This window comes from Aulonocara stuartgranti (assembly GCF_965226115.1).
Source record: "Aulonocara stuartgranti genome assembly, chromosome: 23".
NCBI lineage: Eukaryota > Metazoa > Chordata > Actinopteri > Cichliformes > Cichlidae > Aulonocara > Aulonocara stuartgranti.
Genome location: NC_138958.1, coordinates 51,760,830 through 51,779,043, shown reverse-complemented (window position 1 = coordinate 51,779,043; position 18,214 = coordinate 51,760,830). Strand labels below are relative to the sequence as shown.

The 18,214-nt window shown below is 45.2% G+C and overlaps 2 long non-coding RNA genes across 2 annotated transcripts; both read left to right on the top strand.

Annotated features, from left to right (window-relative positions):
- LOC309700349 lies at positions 1-3,913 on the top strand. The gene is made up of 2 exons (XR_014274646.1): positions 1-287; positions 3,737-3,913. It is a non-coding gene; the product is annotated as an uncharacterized lncRNA (long non-coding RNA).
- A 7,107-nt stretch (positions 3,914-11,020) lies between these two features.
- On the top strand, positions 11,021-15,027 carry LOC309701375. Its single transcript, XR_014274962.1, has 2 exons — positions 11,021-11,211; positions 14,851-15,027. It is a non-coding gene; the product is annotated as an uncharacterized lncRNA (long non-coding RNA).
- The last annotated feature ends 3,187 nt before the right edge of the window (positions 15,028-18,214 follow it).

Sequence of the window (18,214 nt, the reverse complement as noted above, 5' to 3'; positions counted from 1 at the left end):
AATCAATACAAGTTTGTGACATGTTCTTTTAAACGACTCAACCTAATAAATTAACAAGACACTGTGCTACATCGAGAAATATAGAAACCAGGTAACCAGGTACTGCTCAACAGTAGCCGGGGGTGGAGCTTAGCAAATGCGTCAGATGCGTTCTGTTCAAATGAATGTTGTCATAGCATTTATGGAAAAAACACATTTTGAAAAATGCTGGCAGAGCTGGTACATGCACTTTGGATTACAGAGGAGAAAAAGAGAGGAGAGGAAAGAAAAAGAGATTATTTTTTAAGGTAAGGACCGCTCGACAAGTGACATTTGCTAAAGTGGAATTATTAAGGGGACATGCAGTGTCCACGTTTATGTTCAACTTTTCTAAACACAGTGTGGAGGGACCTGTACATGTGTTGGTCTTCTAATGCTGGGCAGACACTGTGCGATTTTTTCAGCTCCTGCTCAAACTGTACGGTTGACTCGCAGGGGTCATAGGTCACGATGCAGGGTCTCACACTATACCGCCCGATGCTCTGATGCGACCTGAGTGCTCACACTGTGCCTCCATAAAATGAAGGTTATAACAGACAATCTGTCGCTCTCTCTCTCTGTCTTTCACTCACACAGACACACCACCACCATCAACTTTGCTAAATTGCTAATGAAAAACATTGATCAGCTGTGATTGAGCAGCAGTGTAGATCCAACTATTTTCACGGTTGTTGTGGTCGTGATCATTTTGTGAGGCCACATCGAAAAGGCTCGGATGAGCTTTCCAAAGTTCTACAAGTTGTTCCTCCATCGCTTGTGTCCAGATCACACGCTGCACTGCTGTGCTGCTCCGTCTTTTTCGCTGACATTTGTGTTTGCGCGTGCGCAGTGTGACAAACTGCGGTGACACCCTCACGACCAAGCGATTGATGATCGGGAGCTGGTCGTGAGGGGTTAATCGCGTCTCGTTACCCCACGTATACTATACGATGCATGACGCACGATGAAGGCCAAAATCGGGCCGATCGCCAAAACGGTCGCACGACTCAAAAATCGGCTCAAAATGGGCCAAAAATCGCACAGTGTAAGCCCAGCATAAGGCAGGGGTCCCCAACCCCCGGGCCTCGGACCGGTAGCGGTCCGTGAGTCGTTTGGTACCGGGCCGCGAGAGTTGAGGCTCTGGTGTGAAATGTCTGGTTTTCAGGGTTTTTATCGGTTTTAAGCGTTATTTTGTTATCGTTTTTATTGTTAACTCGGTTTTCCTGGGTCTTTTCACATGTGTTATGAATAAATCTTCTTTTTTTCGATACTGATACTAGTTTTATTTTTGTTGTATTTATCTGAGACACTGGTCCGTGAAAATATTGTCGGGCATAAACCGGTCCGTGGTGCAAAAAAGGTTGGAGACCGCTGTTCAAAGGTACCTTCTTGCTGCATAAATGCTTTAAAGAGTAGAATTTGATATTCGCTGCATGCATGTACATGGGTGCTCACATTTTGTAATTTCTTTAGTGTGATATAACCAAGCAAGTACTATCTTACAGCCTGTTCTTAGACAAATCATGTTTGTGTTCATTTTCCTGCCTACCGCTAGACTCTGAGTAACTGCTAAAATCTAAGAGGAATGAAAATGTTTGTATCTTAGGATCTGTTATCTTTTGTTTGGCTACAGAAACTATGTGTGTGTGTGTGTGTGTGTGTGTGTGTGTGTGTGTGTGTGCTTCTCTTTCCTAAAAAAAAAAGTGAGATTTGTGCCATAAATCAGGTCGATTATTTTAATTAGAATGTGTTTTGTTCAAATGAATGTTGTCATATTATTAATAGATTGAAACCTTTTGAAGAGTGCAGTAAGGACCGCTCAGCAGGTGACATTTGCTAAAGTGGAAATGTTAAGGGGACATGCAGTGTGCACGTTAATGTTGAACTTTTCTAAACTCAGTGTGGAGGGGACCGGAGTGTTTTTGTGGCGTGGGTGTGGTGTGATCCTGTGCGCGTGCAGGAGTAGCTCGGAGTGACATAATCTGGTGCGCGTGCGAGAGGTGGCCCGGATTGAGTGGTGGCTGGGTGTGGCCCCCTCTCGTGCGCGTGTAGGAGGGGCTTGGAAGGGTGTAATCTTGTTGCGAGTGCAAGAGTTTGTCCAGTGTGACACTCTCTTGCGCACGTGCAGGAGTGTGAGGTTCAACGCTGGAACGTTGAGCCTCCTCCCCCCCACTTCCGGACCAGGTTATGGATCGTTCCTCAGTGGGTTTGTGAGAGGTGGCCCAGATTGAGTGGTGGCTGGTTGTGGCGTAATCTTGTGCATGTGCAAGAGGTGTGTAGGAGTAGCTCAGAGTGTGAGGTTCATCTGTAGAACGTTGAACCTCCTGAATCCCTCCTCCCGGACCAGGTTATGGACCTTTCCTAAGTGCATGTGTGAGAGGTGGCCCGGATTGAGTGGTGGCTGGGTGTGGCCCCCTCTCGCACACGTGCAGGAGGAGCTCGGAGTGGTGTAATCTGGTGCGCATGCGAGAGGTGGCACGGATTGAGTGGTGGCTGGGTGTGGCCAACTCTCGTGTGCGTGCAGGAGGAGGTTGGAGTGTTCAATGTTCCAGCGTTGAACCTCCTGAATACCCCCTCCCGACCAGGTTATGGACCTTTCCTCAGTGCACGTGCGAGAGATGCCCCAGATTGAGTGGTGGCTGGGTGTGGCCAACTCTCGTGTGCGTGCAGGAGGAGCTCCGAGTGGTGTAATCTGGTGCGTGTTTGAGAGGTGGACTGGATTGCGTGGTGGCGTGGGCGTTGCGCACTCTTGCAGGAAGGGCTCAGAGTGGGTAATCTTGTGCAGGAGTAGCTCAGAGTGACATAATCTGGTGCGCGTGCGAGAGGTGGCCCGGATTGAGTGGTGGCTGGGTGTGGCCCCCTCTCGTGCGCGTGTAGGAGGGGCTTGGAGGGGTGTAATCTTGTTGCGAGTGCAAGAGTTTGTCCAGTGTGACACTCTCTTGCGCACGTGCAGGAGTGTGAGGTTCAACGCTGGAACGTTGAGCCTCCTCCCCCCCACTTCCGGACCAGGTTATGGATCGTTCCTCAGTGGGTTTGTGAGATGAGCCCAGATTGAGTGGTGGCTGGTTGTGGCGCCATCTTGCAGGACGAGCTCCGAGTGGCGTAATCTTGTGCATGTGCAAGAGGTGTGCAGGAGTAGCTCAGAGTGTGAGGTTCATCTGTAGAACGTTGAACCTCCTGAATCCCTCCTCCCGGACCAGGTTATGGACCTTTCCTAAGTGCACGTGTGAGAGGTGGCCCGGATTGAGTGGTGGCTGGGTGTGGCCCCCTCTCGCACACGTGCAGGAGGAGCTCGGAGTGGTGTAATCTGGTGCGCATGCGAGAGGTGGCACGGATTGAGTGGTGGCTGGGTGTGGCCAACTCTTGTGTGCGTGCAGGAGGAGGTTGGAGTGTTCAATGTTCCAGCGTTGAACCTCCTGAATACCCCCTCCCGACCAGGTTATGGACCTTTCCTCAGTGCACGTGCGAGAGATGCCCCAGATTGAGTGGTGGCTGGGTGTGGCCAACTCTCGTGTGCGTGCAGGAGGAGCTCCGAGTGGTTTAATCTGGTGCGTGTTTGAGAGGTGGACTGGATTGTGTGGTGGCGTGGGCGTTGCGCACTCTTGCAGGAAGGGCTCAGAGCGGGTAATCTTGTGCGCCCAGATTTTATGTGGGAGCAGCGCCCTTTCGCACATTAGCGAGAGGGCGCTGCTCCCACGCGTTTTTCCTGTCCCTGCAGGAGCAACAGGAACTGAAGGAGGAGCAGGAGCGGCTGGAGATGCGACAGGAGTAGCAGGACCTGCCGGACGAGCATGAGCAGCATTCTTCACCTGATGGAAGAGACAGGAGCAGCAGCCATCATTAATAAATGCAACATCATATCAAAATAATAAAATCAATCAGTGTCATTCATAAAGTTGAAGTTGTGTCACTTCAGTCTTCAGCACTTCCTCAAAACATGAAGAAATCCTTTCTCCTTACAAATATCTCTGCCTCACATGATTCTTTGATTAAAACTCATTGTTTAAGTTTATTGGTAAATATTGACACTGATACACACTGTGAATGTGTATGCCAGTGTTGGTGGTCATCTCAAGTTCACTGTACAGATAAATATATATATACGTATACATAAATATATGTAAATACGTATAAAGTATGCATTTTTAATGTGCCGTGCTCAGTTATGTTGCAGCGCTGACTCTACAATGTGGAAGGTCGTAAAAAATGAAGAAGAACCATTCAATCAGAAGATGTGTCCAAACTTTTGACTGGTAGTGTAAATAATTATATGATCAACAATGAGATGAGAGACTTTTTGTCATGGCTGGGGCAGCAGACGTGTGGTGGAGTTAAATGAGGACCCAAGATGCAGGAAACGGCTAGATGCAGGTGAGTGTTTGTTTACAAAGGGTGAAATATAAACAGAAACAAGGGTGGCGAGGACTGCACAAAGACACGAACCTAACCTGGGAAAAACTAATGAACCTGGAACACGAGATGAGAACAGACAGACACGGAGTAATACCAACTAACACAGAGTAATGCAGACGACGCGACAAGGAACACAGGCAGACACACACTATAAATACACACGAGGTAATGAGGGGAATGACACACAGGAGGGGAGCACAGCTGAACCACAAGACGAGACACAAACCTTCAAAGTAAAACAGGAAACACACAGACTGTTTTACAACACAAACTTGGGGACACGAACAGAACAGAGGAAAGACACAGGTAGGGCTGGTAAAACACTAAACACCAGATTCAACCCTAAGAACTAATACAAAATCAGAATTAGCACAAAACACAAGATGAAACCAAAAGGAAACACAAAACGCTGCGACCATGACACTTTTAGATGACAATGAAACCATTTCTGCAGTAAGAGGCCTAAAAAAGGAGATAAGATCATGAAAATCCCTTCTAACTGTGGTCATTCAGTACAACATGTGTCTGCCCAGATCCCAGAAGTGGGAATTAATGAGGTATAGCATGACTCTGAATTTCATCCAGAAAAAACCCAAAACTCCATCTTTCATCAGCCCAAAGGGATGATCGAGATATAAGACTTGGAGATGACACTTCCCTTTCTGCCACATAAATCTGAAAAGCAAATCACCAATTTCAGTATGAGTCTAAAAATGCAGACTTTCCCCTGGTGGTAACATACACTGAACAGTTCAAGAGAGATATTCTCCTCCCTCTTGTGAACTCAGTACAGACATTAGGGAATGCTCAGTTTGATGGAGTAATTTCACACACTGTTGGGGATTAAATATGGAAGTGGGGACATGAAGCAGGCTCTCCGAAACCACTTAAAGATGGGCACAATATTTGGTGATGTGGATATTAAGGAGCATTTGACCAAAGTACAGTACTGTGTCTGTGAAGGAAACCACTGGTCTGTATGGTCTTAGTTTTTTCTACAGCAGCAATTTAGCTGAACTGTATCCCAACCTCAGCTCTGACGTGTGACTCAAAGCAAAAGCTCAGAAATGCATCTGAGGTCAGGAGCATCTATCACCTCTTGCCCAGATTTATTAGATATTCTTGATATTCAAACACACGAGGGTGCAATAATGATAACATTAAGTTTAAGTTATTAGTAAAATATTTATTTTACTCAGCATGTGTAACCTGCCTAATTTCTTTCCCTCAGCATTTTGACATGTCCCATTCTTCTTTCGGGTAGTCAGTGAACTGTCCATGGTGCTGAAGTTTATAGGCAATGACTCTTTCACTTTGTTAAGAGATTTTCTACATTATACACTATAACCAAATCTCTATAATACAATATAATCAAGTAGGCCTTATATTCTAACCAAGTGTGCCTTATATTTCGTGTGTTCATATATTTTCACATAACCAAGCCTATTGTTGAAGAATCAGCTAACCAAGTTTATTGTTAAAGAGAACATAATGCATTCCTTACTTAAGTGTCTGAAATGTTTGAGATGTTTTGACAGCATGATATAATGATGCATTCTTTCCTATAATGTCTGTGATGTCAGATAAAGCATGATATACTTCTGTATTTTTAATCCCAGTGTGTGAAAGATCAGATAAGCTGATTTAATGCTTAACCTCTCGTCAACATCTGTTAAAAGAGGAAGTACTATGTAACCCATTTTTGCCTTATAAATAAAGCAAGCGAGCCTGTGCTCGGTGTGTGTGTCTTCTCAGAGGCATTCACCCGTGCGCACGTTTTCTAATTACACTCTGAGTCGGTCTGCAGTTGTCTCATTTCTCTTGCTTGTGTTTGAACAAATGTCTACCACTGACACACTTACTTTAAATTTCAAAACACGGACAAACCACCAGAACACAAAAGTAGGAAAATGACGAGGCGTCCCCTCATTCTATTCCAAAAACAGCATTGTTTTAGTCAAGGCAGTTGGTGTCATTTGTTTGTTATGCTTAAAGCTGTTACCAGCTTGAATCCTTTCCCGTTTTTATTGGGGTGGGGTGCATATTACCTCTTTAAACAGTCCCCCAAACGCTTAAGGTCAGTACTGGTTATGGCAGTAGTAGTCTCTAATGGTGCACCAACAGCCACGACCCAGATCACAGAGGAACCTCAGATTTGGGGAGTTTAGTCAGCAAGTGTCCTGTGAACAATAATGCAGCTCTCAGTTATAGCTGTATCCAGTCGTCTATATGGATATAGACATATTGGATACTGCTGTACACAGTTAGAAGATGTGTGCTTGCTGGTAGTAGGAATAGAATAGAATAGAATAGAATAGAATAATCCTTTAATTGTCCCACAAGGGGAAATTTGGTTGTAACAGCAGCCAGAAAGACACAAATACAAACAACCAGGACACAGAACAGAAACATACACAATTTTTCTTACATATTTACATCAAGGAGAATGGTTACTATAAACAGAGTACTGTACAGTTATTAAATTAAATAAAATTAACTACAGATAAGAGGCAAACTCAGGTTGTAGTGATTAAATTATTGCAGTTACAGCGCAGACGTAAACATGTACAGTGGGGCAAAAAAGTATTTAGTCAGCCACCGATTGTGCAAGTTCCCCCACCTAAAATGATGACAGAGGTCAGTAATTTGCACCAGAGGTACACTTCAACTGTGAGAGACAGAATGTGAAAAAAAAATCCATGAATCCACATGGTAGGATTTGTAAAGAATTTATTGGTAAATCAGGGTGGAAAATAAGTATTTGGTCAATAACAAAAATACAACTCAATACTTTGTAACATAACCTTTGTTGGCAATAACAGAGGTCAAACGTTTACTATAGGTCTTTACCAGGTTTGCACACACAGTAGCTGGTATTTTGGCCCATTCCTCCATGCAGATCTTCTCGAGAGCAGTGATGTTTTGGGGCTGTCGCCGAGCAACACGGACTTTCAACTCCCGCCACAGATTTTCTATGGGGTTGAGGTCTGGAGACTGGCTAGGCCACTCCAGGACTTTCAAATGCTTCTTACGGAGCCACTCCTTTGTTGCCCGGGCGGTGTGTTTTGGATCATGTTGGAAGACCCAGCCTCGTTTCATCTTCAAAGTTCTCACTGATGGAAGGAGGTTTTGGCTCAAAATCTCACGATACATGGCCCCATTCATTCTGTCCTTAACACGGATCAGTCGTCCTGTCCCCTTGGCAGAAAAACAGCCCCATAGCATGATGTTTCCACCCCCATGCTTCACAGTAGGTATGGTGTTCTTGGGATGCAACTCAGTATTCTTCTTCCTCCAAACACGACGAGTTGAGTTTATACCAAAAAGTTCTACTTTGGTTTCATCTGACCACATGACATTCTCCCAATCCTCTGCTGTATCATCCATGTGCTCTCTGGCAAACTTCAGACGGGCCTGGACATGCACTGGCTTCAGCAGCGGAACACGTCTGGCACTGCGGGATTTGATTCCCTGCCGTTGTAGTGTGTTACTGATGGTGACCTTTGTTACTTTGGTCCCAGCTCTCTGCAGGTCATTCACCAGGTCCCCCCGTGTGGTTCTGGGATCTTTGCTCACCGTTCTCATGATCATTTTGACCCCACGGGATGAGATCTTGCGTGGAGCCCCAGATGGAGGGAGATTATCAGTGGTCTTGTATGTCTTCCATTTTCTGATGATTGCTCCCACAGTTGATTTTTTCACACCAAGCTGCTTGCCTATTGTAGATTCACTCTTCCCAGTCTGGTGCAGGTCTACAATACTTTTCCTGGTGTCCTTCGAAAGCTCTTTGGTCTTGGCCATGGCGGAGTTTGGAGTCTGACTGTTTGAGGCTGTGGACAGGTGTCTTTTATACAGATGATGAGTTCAAACAGGTGCCATTAATACAGGTAACGAGTGGGGGACAGAAAAGCTTCTTACAGAAGACGTTACAGGTCTGTGAGAGCCAGAGATTTTCCTTGTTTGAGGTGACCAAATACTTATTTTCCACCCTGATTTACGAATAAATTCTTTACAAATCCTACCATGTGGATTCATGGATTTTTTTTTCACATTCTGTCTCTCACAGTTGAAGTGTACCTCTGGTGCAAATTACTGACCTCTGTCATCATTTTAAGTGGGGGAACTTGCACAATCGGTGGCTGACTAAATACTTTTTTGCCCCACTGTATGTTTGCTGGGAGCAGTTCTGGTTGTACAGTCTGACAGCTGCAGGGAGGAAGGACCTGCAGAAACGCTCCTTCATGCATCGAGGATGCAGCAGTCTGTCACTGAAGCAGCTCTGCAGTTCAGCAGCATTTACATGCATGGGGTGGGAGACTCTGTCCATCAGAGATGTTATTTTGGCCACAGTCCTTCTGTCTCCCACCACCTGCACTGGGTCCAGGGTGCATCCCAGAACAGAGCTGGCCTTCCTGATGAGTTTATCCAACCTCTTCGTCTCAGCTGCTGATAAACTGCTGCTCCAACATACCACACTGTAAAAAATGACAGATGCCACCACAGAGTCATAGAAGGTCTTTAAAAGCGCTCCCTGGACTCCAAATGACCTCAGCCGCCTCAGCAGGTGGAGTCTGCTCTGACCCTTCCTGTAAAGAGCATCAGTGTTGTGGCTCCAGTCCAGTTTATTATTCAGGTGAACACCCAGGTACCTATAAGAGTCCACTATCTCAATGTCCACTCCCTGGATGTTCACCGCTGTCAGTGTGGTGGGTCTGCGTCTCCGGAAGTCCACCACCAACTCCTTGGTTTTCCCGGCGTTTATCAGCAGGTGGTTCTGCTGACACCAGTCTACAAAGTCCAGAGTCCACCGTCTGTACTCGGAGTCGTCCTCACCTGTGATGAGGCGACTATGGCAGAGTCGTCAGAGAACTTCTGTAGGTGGCAGCGTGGGGAGTTGATGGAGAAGTCTGCAGTGTAGAGGGTGAAGAGGAACGGTGCCAGCACAGTTCCCTGTGGGGAGGGAGAGGTGATGAGCTGTATGCCTCCTTGGTGTTGGCATACAATAAGTCCAATGTTTTATTGTCTCTGGTGTAGCAGGTAACATACTGGGTGAAGGTGGGGAGAGTGGAGGACAGGGAGATGTGATTAAATTATGTGTATAATGATGTTCTCATTTGGGCTGCAGGTACCTGTGATAACATTACACATCAACTATTTTTTTGATCAATGCATAACCAATATATATCAAAAAATAAACTGTTTTTTCACACATTTTCTGTATATGAATTTTACTTAAATCTTTCGTTTAAGAGGATGACGTGAATACATGAGAAAGAGATGGCATGTCATGAGAAATGTACCACTACACACCAAAGACAAGAAGGCAATCACTTAAACATCAACCAACATGCTCTGGTTGGACATATATGTATGCATTTGCATGTATGTATTTCTCTTTGTCAGTTTAACAGTTTCTGTTGTGCCCGTCACTGCTCCCTGTCTGTTTTCTTACCTGCTTCTTCCTGACCTTGTACTTTCTCCTCACGTTCCCTCTTTCCTCGCTCCCTTTGGACTGACAATCATACACAAATAGATTGTATGCAATGAGATGAAAAATTACATTAATATGAAAAAAATTCTGTTAAGATCACTAACAAAAAGTCCTCTCAGTGTACTTTCAACCAAAAGGCAAATAACCAAACCACATGAACATCTAATAAAAGATATAAACATTGATACACTGATCCAACATTATTCTTGATTGACGGATCATTTGATCTTACACTTTTACCTGATGTGGCTCCTTTTTTTGAAAAAACGTCCTTATATCCATTATGAACCTGGCTGTCTCTCTGTACACAAACACACACGCACACAACAGTTATAAGGTTAATGGGCATTCAGTCAGTTAGCATCCATTTCAAACAGGACAGTGGTAACAACAGCAGGCTGCGGACAATCTAAAGTTTTAGATTTTAAATAGGCTGTATACATTTCAATGGGAGCAACAGGACGGGTCAAATGTCGCTGAATTTACTACAGAGTAGGACGGATTGTAGGGCAGCAAACATCGTCGGAAAACACGTTTTCAACACTGCAGGTTACCTGGTGTAATGCTTTTCAGCTAAAAAGAAACATGGTCTGACTCCTACCTAACTGTAGAAAGAGTAACTGAAGGTTAAATGCAGCTAACATGCCCTGTTTTAAGCCAGGCACTTACACCTCTGCACCGCTGCGTCTCAGCCACCATCGCTCTGGCAGCCAGAGCGCTAGAGTCAGAGTAGGGGAGAGCTGGAACAAACCATTTTGGGAGGGGGGGTTATCTATACTTTTGTTGTTAAAATATTACGCCTCAAACAAGTACAGTACTGTATGCTTTTTATATTTTTAGTAGTGTGTCACACAAACAGCAAATATTCTCAAAAAAGTAAGAAATCTTTGGGGGTGCTTTGATTAATTTCGCACAATTACACTGTGCTATCAAGTTGCTTGACCATTACACAACTTAAATTTAGTCCCAACTTATCACATATGATTAGGTGGTGTATTTGTGAATCAATACAAGTTTGTGACATGTTCTTTTAAACGACTCAACCTAATAAATTAACAACACACTGTGCTACATGGAGAAATATAGAAACCAGGTAACCAGGTACTGCTCAACAGTAGCCGGGGGTGGAGCTTAGCAAATGCGTCAGATGCGTTCTGTTCAAATGAATGTTGTCATAGCATTTATGGAAAAAACACATTTTGAAAAATGCTGGCAGAGCTGGTACATGCACTTTGGATTACAGAGGAGAAAAAGAGAGGAGAGGAAAGAAAAAGAGATTATTTTTTAAGGTAAGGACCGCTCGACAAGTGACATTTGCTAAAGTGGAATTATTAAGGGGACATGCAGTGTCCACGTTTATGTTAAACTTTTCTAAACACAGTGTGGAGGGACCTGTACATGTGTTGGTCTTCTAATGCTGGGCAGACACTGTGCGATTTTTTCAGCTCCTGCTCAATCTGTACGGTTGACTCGCAGGGGTCATAGGTCACGATGCAGGGTCTCACACTATACCGCCCGATGCTCTGATGCGACCTGAGTGCTCACACTGTGCCTCCATAAAATGAAGGTTATAACAGACAATCTGTCGCTCGCTCTCTCTGTCTCTCACTCACACAGACACACCACCACCATCAACTTTGCTAAATTGCTAATGAAAAACATTGATCAGCTGTGATTGAGCAGCAGTGTAGATCCAACTATTTTCACGGTTGTTGTGGTCGTGATCATTTTGTGAGGCCACATCGAAAAGGCTCGGATGAGCTTTCCAAAGTTCTACAAGTTGTTCCTCCATCGCTTGTGTCCAGATCACACGCTGCACTGCTGTGCTGCTCCGTCTTTTTCGCTGACATTTGTGTTTGCGCGTGCGCAGTGTGACAAACTGCGGAGGGTCGCTCACGACCAAGCGATTGATGATCGGGAGCTGGTCGTGAGGGGTTAATCGCGTCTCGTTACCCCACGTATACTATACGATGCATGACGCACGATGAAGGCCAAAATCGGGCCGATCGCCAAAACGGTCGCACGACTCAAAAATCGGCTCAAAATGGGCCAAAAATCGCACAGTGTAAGCCCAGCATAAGGCAGCGGTCCCCAAACCACGGACCGGTTTATGCCCGACAATATTTTCACGGACTGGCTGTTCTAAGGCAGGGGTCCCCAACCCCCGGGCCTCGGACCGGTAGCGGTCCGTGAGTCGTTTGGTACCGGCCGCGAGAGTTGAGGCTCAGGTGTGAAATGTCTGGTTTTCAGGGTTTTTATCGGTTTTAAGCGTTATTTTGTTATCGTTTTTATTGTTAACTCGGTTTTCCTGGGTCTTTTCACATGTGTTATGAATAAATCTTCTTTTTTTCGATACTGATACTAGTTTTATTTTGTTGTATTTATCTGAGACACTGGTCCGTGAAAATATTGTCGGGCATAAACCGGTCCGTGGTGCAAAAAAGGTTGGAGACCGCTGTTCAAAGGTACCTTCTTGCTGCATAAATGCTTTAAAGAGTAGAATTTGATATTCGCTGCATGCATGTACATGGGTGCTCACATTTTGTAATTTCTTTAGTGTGATATAACCAAGCAAGTACTATCTTACAGCCTGTTCTTAGACAAATCATGTTTGTGTTCATTTTCCTGCCTACCGCTAGACTCTGAGTAACTGCTAAAATCTAAGAGGAATGAAAATGTTTGTATCTTAGGATCTGTTATCTTTTGTTTGGCTACAGAAACTATGTGTGTGTGTGTGTGTGTGTGTGTGTGTGTGTGTGTGTGTGTGTGTGCTTCTCTTTCCTAAAAAAAAAAGTGAGATTTGTGCCATAAATCAGGTCGATTATTTTAATTAGAATGTGTTTTGTTCAAATGAATGTTGTCATATTATTAATAGATTGAAACCTTTTGAAGAGTGCAGTAAGGACCGCTCAGCAGGTGACATTTGCTAAAGTGGAAATGTTAAGGGGACATGCAGTGTCCACGTTAATGTTGAACTTTTCTAAACTCAGTGTGGAGGGGACCGGAGTGTTTTTGTGGCGTGGGTGTGGTGTGATCCTGTGCGCGTGCAGGAGTAGCTCGGAGTGACATAATCTGGTGCGCGTGCGAGAGGTGGCCCGGATTGAGTGGTGGCTGGGTGTGGCCCCCTCTCGTGCGCGTGTAGGAGGGGCTTGGAAGGGTGTAATCTTGTTGCGAGTGCAAGAGTTTGTCCAGTGTGACACTCTCTTGCGCACGTGCAGGAGTGTGAGGTTCAACGCTGGAACGTTGAGCCTCCTCCCCCCACTTCCGGACCAGGTTATGGATCGTTCCTCAGTGGGTTTGTGAGAGGTGGCCCAGATTGAGTGGTGGCTGGTTGTGGCGCCATCTTGCAGGACGAGCTCCGAGTGGCGTAATCTTGTGCATGTGCAAGAGGTGTGTAGGAGTAGCTCAGAGTGTGAGGTTCATCTGTAGAACGTTGAACCTCCTGAATCCCTCCTCCCGGACCAGGTTATGGACCTTTCCTAAGTGCATGTGTGAGAGGTGGCCCGGATTGAGTGGTGGCTGGGTGTGGCCCCCTCTCGCACACGTGCAGGAGGAGCTCGGAGTGGTGTAATCTGGTGCGCATGCGAGAGGTGGCACGGATTGAGTGGTGGCTGGGTGTGGCCCCCTCTCGCACACGTGCAGGAGGAGCTCGGAGTGGTGTAATCTGGTGCGCATGCGAGAGGTGGCCCGGATTGAGTGGTGGCTGGGTGTGGCCAACTCTCGTGTGCGTGCAGGAGGAGGTTGGAGTGTTCAATGTTCCAGCGTTGAACCTCCTGAATACCCCCTCCCGACCAGGTTATGGACCTTTCCTCAGTGCACGTGCGAGAGATGCCCCAGATTGAGTGGTGGCTGGGTGTGGCCAACTCTTGTGTGCGTGCAGGAGGAGCTCCGAGTGGTGTAATCTGGTGCGTGTTTGAGAGGTGGACTGGATTGCGTGGTGGCGTGGGCGTTGCGCACTCTTGCAGGAAGGGCACAGAGTGGGTAATCTTGTGCAGGAGTAGCTCAGAGTGACATAATCTGGTGCGCGTGCGAGAGGTGGCCCGGATTGAGTGGTGGCTGGGTGTGGCCCCCTCTCGTGCGCGTGTAGGAGGGGCTTGGAAGGGTGTAATCTTGTTGCGAGTGCAAGAGTTTGTCCAGTGTGACACTCTCTTGCGCACGTGCAGGAGTGTGAGGTTCAACGCTGGAACGTTGAGCCTCCTCCCCCCCACTTCCGGACCAGGTTATGGATCGTTCCTCAGTGGGTTTGTGAGATGAGCCCAGATTGAGTGGTGGCTGGTTGTGGCGCCATCTTGCAGGACGAGCTCCGAGTGGCGTAATCTTGTGCATGTGCAAGAGGTGTGCAGGAGTAGCTCAGAGTGTGAGGTTCATCTGTAGAACGTTGAACCTCCTGAATCCCTCCTCCCGGACCAGGTTATGGACCTTTCCTAAGTGCACGTGTGAGAGGTGGCCCGGATTGAGTGGTGGCTGGGTGTGGCCCCCTCTCGCACACGTGCAGGAGGAGCTCGGAGTGGTGTAATCTGGTGCGCATGCGAGAGGTGGCCCGGATTGAGTGGTGGCTGGGTGTGGCCAACTCTTGTGTGCGTGCAGGAGGAGGTTGGAGTGTTCAATGTTCCAGCGTTGAACCTCCTGAATACCCCCTCCCGACCAGGTTATGGACCTTTCCTCAGTGCACGTGCGAGAGATGCCCCAGATTGAGTGGTGGCTGGGTGTGGCCAACTCTCGTGTGCGTGCAGGAGGAGCTCCGAGTGGTGTAATCTGGTGCGTGTTTGAGAGGTGGACTGGATTGTGTGGTGGCGTGGGCGTTGCGCACTCTTGCAGGAAGGGCTCAGAGCGGGTAATCTTGTGCGCCCAGATTTTATGTGGGAGCAGCGCCCTTTCGCACATTAGCGAGAGGGCGCTGCTCCCACGCGTTTTTCCTGTCCCTGCAGGAGCAACAGGAACTGAAGGAGGAGCAGGAGCGGCTGGAGATGCGACAGGAGTAGCAGGACCTGCCGGACGAGCATGAGCAGCATTCTTCACCTGATGGAAGAGACAGGAGCAGCAGCCATCATTAATAAATGCAACATCATATCAAAATAATAAAATCAATCAGTGTCATTCATAAAGTTGAAGTTGTGTCACTTCAGTCTTCAGCACTTCCTCAAAACATGAAGAAATCCTTTCTCCTTACAAATATCTCTGCCTCACATGATTCTTTGATTAAAACTCATTGTTTAAGTTTATTGGTAAATATTGACACTGATACACACTGTGAATGTGTATGCCAGTGTTGGTGGTCATCTCAAGTTCACTGTACAGATAAATATATATATACGTATACATAAATATATGTAAATACGTATAAAGTATGCATTTTTAATGTGCCGTGCTCAGTTATGTTGCAGCGCTGACTCAAAACTCAAAAGAAACCCTTCAGATTTTTCAGCAATGTCTTCAAACCTGGTTTTTTGCTCTTCAAACATGGGAATTCCATTTAATATCACATATAATTGTGGGAGCCAAACTTAAGGTGCCAATGCTGTAATCCACAAACCTATGGGTGATGTCAGGGTGGCTGCATCGATCGCTTACATACAGTCTGTGGTTAAGATGTAGAAGTGCATCTTTTGTACCACTCTAACATAAACTGCATCAAGAAAAAAACATAAATCTATTTTTAAGTAAACTGAATTCACACATTGATCACACTTTCTGCTTCTTTTACCTGCACTGTTCACTATTGTCTGCAATGGATATTTAATCTCCTTTGTTTCAAGGCTTGAATTAGTCCAGCAGAAACTTCATTTAGATGAGAAAGAGAGAGAAAGTTGAGGGGTGATGATTATCCGGTTGTTCAGTCTGACGTCACTAGCCGTGTCTGGGCCTAAACTCCGCTGCAGGTCCATATATCAAACGATCACTATGGCATTACTGAGAGTTGAAAAACTGTCTAAAGTCTTTCATCTTTAATAAAATGATCAGCGTTCTGCTCTACCAGGTGTAACAATTGAGTTTAACATCCAGGCATCCATGAAAACGGAATTTATGACATTTAACGGAGTTAGAAGTTAGCAGGGAGTTAGCTCGCTAGCTTCTATCTAAATACAATATAGCATGTCCTGACTGCGGGGTTTTGGAAACAAATTAAAACGTACAGCTCTGCTATCACTTCCAGCATAAATGAAGACAGAAAACTAAACAGCAGTGACGTTTGTAGGGTTACTGAAGTTGGGCTAGCTGGTATATAATGATGTGCTACGTGACCGCTAGCGACACAGCTATGTTAGCATAATATAAACAAGCTAACTTTTTTTCCACTCGATAAAAGTTAACGTGAGTGTTCTCGGTGGTCAGGAACAAATGTAATCGCATGGCAGGATGCTGTAAACGGACCAAACTTCAGCCAGGAGAACAACTGAGATAATCCATCCACAATACGAGGTTAGTCATTCATATACTGCTGCATGGGCTGGGCTGTAGTTACATCCTAAGGTTTTAAAAACTGAGCTTAAATAAATGATTAGTGGTAATAAAAGCCGAGGGAGGTCAACAGTGATCACTGACTGTTTTAGGAGCTTTTTGAGATCAAATAGAAGAAAATACAAAACATTAAACATGTTAACAACACAAAAGCCATATTAAACGCAGACTACTTTAGACCCGGAAGTAGGATTCACTAAATATAGTGTGATATGATAAATATATCACAAAAATATAAATATATCCAATATTATATTACATCATAGCTTTGGTCTACAGCAATTGATTCATTTTGCCAACTTACTCCAAGAGCCATATTCTTGATATTATCTGTTGTTCTGGTGTTACTCCTTCAACCTCTCCATATCTGATCTCAAGCTGGTATCTTTTGATGTCAATTTAATATTATCTAAGTCAAATTATTTTCCCTCTGTTTCATATCACAACATAACTCGGGCGTCAGAGGGAGTGCTCGCCCAGGGCGCCAAACAGGCTAGGACCGCCACTGCTTGGAACACCTTTGCACAAAGACTAGTCTGAGGATGTGTCACTAACAGATGTGACAGTATAAGGATGCTCTCTCTGCAGCCAAATCTGAATATTATGCTGTTCTAATCAGGTCTGGTGAAGGAAAGGGTCAGACCCATCGGTCTACTTTAAACTGCATTCTTCAGTCACTTGACAGTTTTCCACCCCGGCTTCACTGGACTGGGCAGTGTAATATTTGTATGACCTTTTTTAATAGTAAGATCAGTAATATCTACTAACAGCTGGCTCTGGCACCTGCAGCGCTGTGCTCTGAAGCCCATTTCATTTCAGTAGTTGGGACAGTTACAAAGCTTTCTTCTTCATGAATAAGCAATACATGTTTGTTTTAATTTATTAAACATAATACAACACAAACTATTGTAGAGGATACAAAGTCAGAAAGATAGAAGGACCCTGTGTATCTAGTGGACTTAGAGCGAACACACAAATGACGTGTAGGCAGGGTGCAGCCTACAAGTTCCTTTGCTCTGCGGTCAGTGCAGCACATGCACCGTCCTTTGTGAAAAGGCCTTTAGGTCCCCTTCTATTTATTATTTATCTTTTACCCTTTGATGACATATTTAGGAAATTTGGCATATATTATCACTCTTATGCTAGTAATACCCAGCTCTGTCTGTCCACTAAGCCTAATTAGGCTCTCCCACCACCTTCTCTCACTTACTGCCTACGTGAGATTAAATCATGGTTGTCTGCTAAACTTCTTAAATTAATAAACACGGACAAAACAGAGGTTCTTCTGGTAGAAACTAAAATCGTTTTAGACAAAAGTGAAAGATTCTCGCTGTGCACTGACAATTTTCAAACGTCTTCCTTCCAGGTTAATAATTTAGGTGTTGTTTTTTAAGCTCCTTAAATTTTGGAGCACATCAATATTATTACTGTCTGCACATTTCCACTTACGTAATAGTTGGCTGTGCCCGTCCCTTACAGCTAACAGTACTGCTCTTCTTGTACATGCTCTGGTTATAACCCGTGTTTATTACTGTCATTCTATCCCCTCTGTCTTTGTATGCAGATTTCTTCACAGACTTGGTCTAAAATGCAGTCGCTTGTGTCATTAACAGAAACCCTTCTAGTACTCCTGTCCTTCAACAGCCTCACTGGCTTCCTTTAAAACATCGCATTCATTTTAAAATTCTGCTTCTTACTTTCAAGCCTCTTCATAATCTCGCACCTCCATGGCTCTGTTTTTTTGCACAGTGTCACTTCTGCCCATACTTTCCCTATCTTTAAAGCCGTTCTTAAAACACATCTTTCCTGTTTGATTTTAGTTTATGATGTTAA